General features: G+C 42.1%; 1 protein-coding gene across 2 annotated transcripts in view; it reads right to left on the reverse strand.

Annotated features, from left to right (window-relative positions):
• Positions 1-8,801, reverse strand: part of HDLBP (high density lipoprotein binding protein) — a 55,588-nt gene extending 46,787 nt beyond the window's left edge. The window contains exon 1 of one of the 2 annotated variants that reach the window (XM_035133376.2): positions 8,664-8,801. The gene's annotated coding sequence lies outside the window, so the exon portion shown is untranslated. The remainder of the gene's footprint in view (positions 1-8,663) is intronic. The other variant, XM_035133377.2, reaches the window with a different exon arrangement.
• Positions 8,802-8,889: the final 88 nt, after the last annotated feature.

The following is an 8,889-nucleotide window of genomic DNA, read 5'->3' on the forward strand; positions in this document are numbered from 1 at the left end:
ATGTTGCCTGCTCTGTCCAAGTCTTGCAGAAGATCCTGGAACACTGCCAGGACATGGTTTGATCTCTCTTTATAGTCTGATATTGATCCACATGTTGCAAACCTTGCATTCACTAGCTAAACAAATAGGTGCCCAATTCTCTCTATGTAATACAGAGTCTGTGGCCTGATTCACATTACCTAGTACAGCGTTTCTCAACCACTGTTCCGCGGCACACTAGTGTGCCGCGAGATGCTGGCTGGTGTGCCGCGACGTGCGGCGATGAGAAGGGCGATTTGCATTGTCACGTGCCTGGCGGCCGCCAATAATAAGCACTGACCCGCCGGAAAGCAATATTTCTCCTCCTCTTTCCCAAAGCTCAATGCAAACGAGCCTGGCGGCCGCCAATACACGCCAAACCCACCGGAAAGCAATATTTGGCAAGTGTTTCTTACAGTCATAATTATAATATAGGGCGGCACAGAGTTAATTTTTTAAACTTTTTTAATGGTGGTGAAACACTGACCTAGTATTACCAAAATATATTGTTCTTGGATATTTATTGCAAATTGTCAGCAGGGAGAGTGCTTAACAATGGGTCTAACTTAGCTTGGAATGGCATGGATGTAAATAAATCCATGAAAGAGCAAAGTGGCTGCAAACTGCTCTTTAGGAGCCCACACATTTGCATGGTCCCGGTAAGCCATAGTTTGGCTTACCGTATCATGTGAATGAGGCTGGTATCAACCTGTCTTTTAACCTAGACAACATACCTTGAGGTTTCTGGAATAATGTAATGAAAGGCCAGGGCTGTCATTTTAAGCACGTTTAAGGAATAAATCCATTAATTACACCTGCTTAAAATAAAACATGTCTCTCCCGCGTCAGTTTTTACAGCCCCAGCAAGCACTGTAACTCTGCAACAGTTTGAGTTTATTCCCGAAGGTGCACCCTTCTATTGTCTCCCAAGACGGACAGATGCCAACATCAAAAGAATCATATTACATGTCAAAAGACACACTGCACTAGTCCAGATGCATATCAGCTGCATTTTAATTTGTTCAGAAAATACGATGTTATGACAAAAAAATCAGAAAGAACAAATCTGTGTTCAGACTAGTAAAACAGTCAAATACTGTATCACTGTGCTGAGCAGCAACTTTTTATTGTGGTCAGTCTTCCCTATTCACTCAGGTTCACAGCTTTGAGTCACTCAGGAAGAAAGAAAAGGTTAGGAATTAAGTGATATAAAGACAACCACTTACACGAGACCAACTCGCTGTGTGACCACGTATATGCATGGTGCTGGGAAATCAATAAACAAATAAATAGATTCAAGCCTGGAAATGGCGGGGGAGAGCTGGAGAGTTATCGTGGCTTTCGAGGACGCCCTTTCCAGAGCCCGAAGAAAATGTCAGTGAGGTGACTAGTGCCACAGGTGGGCTTAGTTTAGGCTGCTCAGCCTCCCCACCTAACAGCTGACATGTGGGGTAGTGCAACAGCAGCCAACACTTTTCCACACATCCTCTAACCTCCAGCAAGCCACAAAGCTTCAATTCTATTTCTGGATATTTTTGGATCCAGTATTTTTTATATGGATTGGAGAAAGAGTGGCAGAGAGGGCATTTAAAGGGTGCTCCCTATTTAGGCAATTTTCACTTATGTGCATGGGGTCCCAGAACGTAACCCCCACGTAAGGGGGAGCCTGTATTGCCTTTCATAGAGCTTGGTTCACAGTACATAATAATAATAATAATAATAATAATAATAATAATAATAATAATAATAATAGATACCCCGCCCATCTGGCTGGGTTTCCCCAGCCACTCTGGGTGGCTTCCAACCGAATATTAAAAACAGTACAGCATCAAACATTAAAAACTTCCCTAAACAGGGCCGCCTTCAGTTGTCTTCTAAATGTAAAATAGTTGTTTATTGCCTTGACATCTGCTGGGAGGGTGTTCCACAGGGTGGGTGCCACTATCGAGAAGGCCCTCTGTCTGGTTCCCTGTACCCTCACTTCTCGCAATGAGGGAACCGCCAGAAGGCTGGATCTCAGTGTCCGGGCTGAATGGTGGGGGTGGAGACGCTCCTTCAGGTATACAGGACCGAGGCCGTTTAGGGCTTTAAAGATCAGTACCAACACTTTGAATTGTGCTCAGAAACGTACTGGGAGCCAGTGTAGATCTCTCGGGACCGGTGTTATGTGGTCCCGGCGGCCACTCCCAGTCACTAGTTTAGCTGCCGCATTCTGGATTAATTGCAGTTTCCAGGTCACCTTCAATGGTAGCCCCACATAGAGCGCATTGCAGTAGTCCAAGCAGGAGATAACCAGAGCATGCACCACTCTGGCGAGACCGTCTGCGGATGTGCCCTTTCTCTTCCATATGCTAAAGCAAAATCCTCAAGTATAGAAAAATTCTCTAATATCAAATATAGTTAAATGTAATCAAAATAAGTTGTGCTTAGAACCTTGCCATATCTCCTTCAAGAAGTACAGTGGAACCTTGGTTCCCGAATAGCTTAGTTGCCAAACAAATCAGCTCCCGAACGCCGCAAACCCAGAAGTAAGTGTTCTGGTTTGCAAACGTTTTTCGGAAGCCGAATGTCCAACGCAGCTTCCGCTTGAGGGCAGGAAGCTCCTGGAGCCAATTGGAAGCTGCGTCTTGGTTTTCGAATGTTTTCAGGAGTCAAACAGACTCCCAGAATGGATTAAGTTCGAGAACCAAGGGACCACTGTACTCTCACTGCTAGACTACCACCATCCGGCTAGTAATAAGCTCCTCAGAATGTGGTGTGAATTCTTTTAACTGATTCACATAGTACAATCATCTTCAACTGGAAAAGTGTTTCAGAATTCTTCCTGTCCAGCCTCAATGGCCGAGGTCACTATGTCTATAAATGTCAAAACACACGAGAAGGAAGGAAAGTGCAGCATTCTGACTCTAGACAATGTTGCATCTCCATATTCACTTAAAAAAAAAGTATTTTCAAGTAGGTTTTACTGAAATACAAACATGAATTTTTTTTTAAAAAAGTAGTATTAGTAATCATCATGAGTATAGTGTTTTCAAGCGTTCAAAGTGCTTAGCATGTGTTATTCCTCTCCTGCCTTTTAAAGTTTGCAATTATGAGAGAAAGTGTGGGCTGGATGTGCAACCATACCACTAGGGTCTTAAACGTATGCTGGTCCACACTGAAAACAGAACACTCTTGAGACCCATGTTGTTGCACTGAGGGGCTCTTCCATGCTACTTCGCAGGAACTGCCTTCTCCACCTTGGCTTTTAACAATTTTAACATTAAAAGCCAAGCAGAATATAACTTCCTTTCCACATAACTGCCCCTACAACAGCAATCCATAATCTTTCATGAGAATCAGATATTCTCTTGAACCTCTCCAGGCATTTCTCAGCCAGATCTCCATTTCACTGTGTTTCCTTGCAATGTTTTCCCTAAACGTGTTGCAACATTCTACAGAATAAACCACACAATCACATGTACTGCTAATAGATTGTCTGCAGCAAGATTAAATCTATCAACAGTATAACAGACTACTAGATCTCATTCTCGTCTGTGCAAAAAAAAACACCCTGACATTTAAGCAGATATTTTACATCCTTCAAAATATACAGTTGCAATATGAGATGTGACTTAACATGCCACCAACTCCATGCTGGAGATAAAATATATTCTGGAAGGGTTCCACTGCATCCCATTGTTTTCTGCTCCTAATGTAGGAATTTCTGGTTGTATTAACATGTCACAGCATGACTTCAACAGGAATTAAAGTTTCCAAATGGGGGAGGACAGCTTGTCATAACTTGCACCTCCCCCACACATCAAGATCAGACATATCCTGTAGGAGGATAAAGAAGAAATTTCAGGGGAGGCAAAAGGTCTGCCTTGACCTGCTTACCCTCCCTTTGGATAAAACAGCTTCAGTAAGACTGATTTGCCATTGTTCGCTCACGTTTTCTCCTCACAGGAAAAGCTGTTTATAGTATGCCCTCACCATTCTGAGATTATTAGGATGACACAAGAAGACTCAAGCAAGTGAGCTTACAAGAGGCACAACACCTTTTTAGTAGGGAGGGGAAAGAGAAAACAGGTCTGCATTGTGGAGTCACAAAAAGCAAAACTTTGCAATGAGTAGTTTCACATAGGCCCTTTAAAAATCAATGTTTATTTCTTAATGGCCGGTCAAAAGAACGTAAAAACAATTCTATTAAGTGTACCAAATAGAAATCAATTTCTGTTACTAATTTTGGAAGAACAGGATTATCCCACAGCTATCCAAGAAGGATGTCTAACCCATTCCAACTATTCCCAGAAACAAAAATGGCCAGAAAGCATTCATCACATATCCTAATACATGATGTCTTCAAAGAGTGAAGGGATGGTTTACTATTCAGGAAGCCATTACCCCTACTAACATTAATCATAACACATCAAGCCTCTTGTCTGTAACATCATGTTGGGCTGACTATAGCATTCTTCAGATTGAAAATGATTATTAAAGTTCTCAAAGAACTGGTTGTCTGTATCGGGGTCCGAACCTTGTGACACATGGGGAACATATTCGAGATTCCAATGCCTAAAGAATGTGGCAGCTTGAATCAAAATGGGACTAAACATTATTAATTTGCTAATCAAGGTCAAAAGTAAAAGCCAAAGGTCAATGAATAAATGTTAACCTGAACTCAATCCATTTTGAAATGTTATGGTATTATGGAATCTATGTTCTCATATAGCTACACATGCTTACCTGGTCATTTTGATTTCTGTGGTTGTTTTCTGTTAGCCTGGGATTATCATTGTCTTACAAATCAATGAATTTCATCTGAAAAAAATTCACTTGCCTCTTCTGGTGCCACTTCAAATGGATTCTGAAAACTTTCTTATATACAGAGGCAGCTATGGTGCTACTTGGAGGCCAGAAGAAACAATGAAGCTGGTGTATATTTGCAGGGGAAGCACAGGACAGCGGCAGTAGATGGTGTCCTCCCTCGGGACAATGAGAAACAGTGAAGGGCTGAAGGAAAAAGCCAGGAGGGTAGCAGCAGTAGCCAAGCAGCTTGGGAGCTGCCCTGAAAGAGTTTGGGGGCCACCTGCAGCTCAGGAGCCACAGGCTGGCGACCCCTGGTCTACATATAAGACCTGGGGTCTTATATTTATCTAATCTTGCAAAACTTGTTTCTGGTAGTCTCAAATAATTTAGATTTGTAGGCATCCATATGAACAATATGATGGTATGATTAATTTATTCATTCAAGGAATCTGTGACCATAAAGATGGCTAAGAGTTTGTAATTACATTTGAAGATATAATGCTGCATGATAATACCATCAGTGACTAGAGCTATCTCATCGAGTTTTCCCCCAACCTGGTGCCCTCCAAATGTCTTTCACTATAACTCCCATCATCCCTGGCCTTTGGTGATACTTGCAGGACTAACAATGTTTAGGTCTAACAATCTTTGGAGGGCACCAGATTGGGGAAGGCTGGGTTCAAGCTTGCATAACTCCACTTGCCAACTCACTGCAGGCCCTCTGGCATACAGGACACTCAGCACAAGATTCCCACCTGACAGTTTTCACTTGTGCTGCAGTTTGGAGAAAAATAACAGGGATTTCTTCTGAGGAGATATTCCTGCCATATGCGTTCTCCATATGCCACTGCAAATGAAATAAGTTCTCACTTTTCTTTTGGGTGAAAGTCTGAAGCCTTGGGAGAAGGGAGGGATTGGCCAGACATCAAAGCTGGTTCATTAGCCAAGTCAACATTTGTGGACCTCTGCCACGTTTGATGGTGATTTCACCATAAAGCTGCAATTCAATACAAATTTATCTACAATCTGGATCTATTAGCTTACTTGTGCTCAGTATGATTTAACTGCTCAATATGAACTGTGTAAGTGTGTTGTTTCAAGTGATATGAAAACTTTCATACAATGTACATACACCTTTCACCCACAATATTCATTGGTAGCTGGAAGTTAAATATCTGTACACCAAACTTACCCAATAAGTATCTCAAGGGAAAGGAAATTTTCCAAATAGGGAAGCTAAGAACTGCTTCTGTCGTTAAACTGATCAACCACATTCAGAGGGTCATACTTCGTATTTTGTCCATGCACACAATTCCTTCACACCTTCCTTTATGGCTTCAGCAATCAAGTGATGGAGTCTCTTAACTATGGTTAATCATTTCAACAAAGTCAGGAAATTCTGGCTATTAACTTCAGTAACTATGAGTTACTAGCCTGGCTTGTTCAAAAGCTGGTAATCACAGTTTCCTGGTACAGATGAAATGGGAAACCAAGATTAATCAGTGAGACTTCCTAGTTTGATTACTCACACCACAAAGGGAGGAGTGAAGGGGATGTGTACATGAAAAAGGCTTGTCCATATCTCAGCTTATTAAACTGAGATAAAATCATCCCAACTAGGCCATTATCTAAGCAATCTTAGTATTAGAGTGGTTCCTTCATTTGAGATGTTTATGGATTTTATCTGCATTGCTTAAGAGAAGTGAAAAGCTACAAGGGACAAAAAAAGCATATATACCGGTGTATATATATATTTTAAAATGGCTGTCTCTCAGCATTCTTCAAAAAGTTATAAGACAATAGTTGAATACCATCTATCTGACCAGGAAGAATACAGAATTATTTTTTAAAAAAACACCATAATTCACCATGTAAAAGTAAAGGCACCCCTGACCATTAAGTCCAGTCGCGGACAACTCTGGGGTTGCGGCGCTCATCTCACTTTACTGGCTGAGGAAGCAGGAGCACAACTTCCGGGTCATGTGGCCAGCATGACTAAGCCGCTTCTGGCGAAACTACAGCAGCGAACGAAAACGCCGTTTATCTTCCCGCCTATTTATCTACTTGCACTTTGACGTGCTTTCAAACTGCTAGGTTGGCAGGAGCTGGGACCGAGCGACGGAAGCTCACCCTGTCACAGGGATTCGAACCACCAACCTTCTGTTCGGCAAGCCCTAGGCTCTGTGGTTTAGACCATACTAGATACAAGTTTTTTAAAAAATAAAATATTGTTAAATGTGCATGTTGTATTTTGAGTATGTGAAGAGCCCAGTTCCTTGCATGTTTGAAATCTACATTCTGTTGGTAGTGGAGACAACAGAGTGACAGAGAATAGGAACAGAACTGGAACTGGTAGCAAGAAAGAAGTGGAAGCAAATGCTGTCACACATTTAGGCTTCATTGAGGAAGAATGCAAGTAGGGGATATGACTGCAGACCAAACTTTAGCAGTGTATGTCAACCAAGGATTAAGAATGAAATTCTAAATAGTTATTCAGAAGAAAGCTGTGATTCAGCCAGTAAAACTTACTTCTGAGTAAGAAACACAGGATTGTGTTGAATGTCCCATCATGCAAAACAAGAATCACTTTGAAGTAAATTTGCAGGGGATTAGCAACTGAATCTGCATTTTCTGTTAGTCACTAACCTGATTTGAAGAGTTCCATTTCAAGCTCTTCATATTTTGCTGCCATCACACCAACTCAAATTCTGCAAATGGTTATTTTGCAGTTCATACCAGTTCCTAATCATTTATGAATAAGTTAAATAATTCTTGTCTAATTACAGAGCCTTGGAAGTTTCTACCTTTGGTGCAAAAATATTCTGCTTATTTCTACTCTTCTGCATCTATCCTTTTATTCATTAGTAAGCTACCAATTCATAACATGCAAACCCAGGACTGCTAATATGTTGTCTTGCTGCAGTGCACTCCTATGCATGGCTACTCTAAAGTAAGTCCTGCAGAGTTCAATGAGACTTATTTTCAGATATGTATAACAAAAAAAATCTTAAATAAATGTTATAAAAAGATATAATAAAATCTGTACAGTGGCAAATGGGGAAGCTATTGTAGCCTGGGTCGACATCAAATTCACAAAAGCAGCTGGCCTTTGTAATTTAAGCACAGCACAAAACCGAGATGAAGGGCTTTTCAAAGCCAGAGATGTGTCAGCCTGGCAGAAAATAGTATGAACAAGTGCTAAATTCTCCATTGTATAGGTTTCAGTAGTCCATGAACATAACATGGTCACCAGGTGCAAAGGAGAGCAGGGCTTCTATACATTACCAGTACCTTAATATATGGCATTTGCTAGGTAGTTGTCATGAAGGGATGAGGAAAGACACCATCCCTTTTGTGAGAATTGTATCTGGCCACCCTAAGCTATAGTAGGGAACATTTTACACACATGATTTTGCTTCTGTGGGAGTGGAAAAAGCGAGCCCGAGATCACTTATAGTTTTCACGGCATGCAATGAATTACTGACTGAATTAAGAGACACGCGCAAGGTTCACCGTTCGGAACAGAATACTGTACGAAGGAATGCAAAAGAACCCCCATAGCTGGTCACCTCTAGAATATCCCCCTACGACCTCTCATTCTCGCACTCTCTATGGTACTGGGCAAGTGACACCACGTGCCCTTCAGCAGCCAATTGAAATTGAAGACACATAGAGTTACTAATGAGGGTTAATCGGAGCTCCCGTGCGTGCAGGCCCTGTTCCGGTAATGTGATCTCGCAATAGCCACAAAACCCTCATAAAAAGAAAGGTCAAACTAGAAAATTGCTCCGTGTATACCTTTACCGCTCCACGCTTTACGTTATGGCTGGACTGCGGGAGGCATACGTTCTTACCTCGCATGGGCTCGCAGCACAGCTATGCCGAATACGAAGGACCAGCCGCCATCTTGGTAAAGGAAAGGGGTTGTGCGTGACCCGCCAAGATAAAGGGGAAAACTCCTCCCCCATCCTTGCCCTCGGGTATCACTATAGCAACTGGGGGAGGTGGGGCTGAGCGAGCAAGTATTGGCTGAGTCGCGCACGCGCCTTTGTTACTACCCCACCCCCACCCCGGATGCTT

Source organism: Zootoca vivipara, chromosome 5, assembly GCF_963506605.1.
Source record: "Zootoca vivipara chromosome 5, rZooViv1.1, whole genome shotgun sequence".
Lineage (NCBI taxonomy): Eukaryota > Metazoa > Chordata > Lepidosauria > Squamata > Lacertidae > Zootoca > Zootoca vivipara.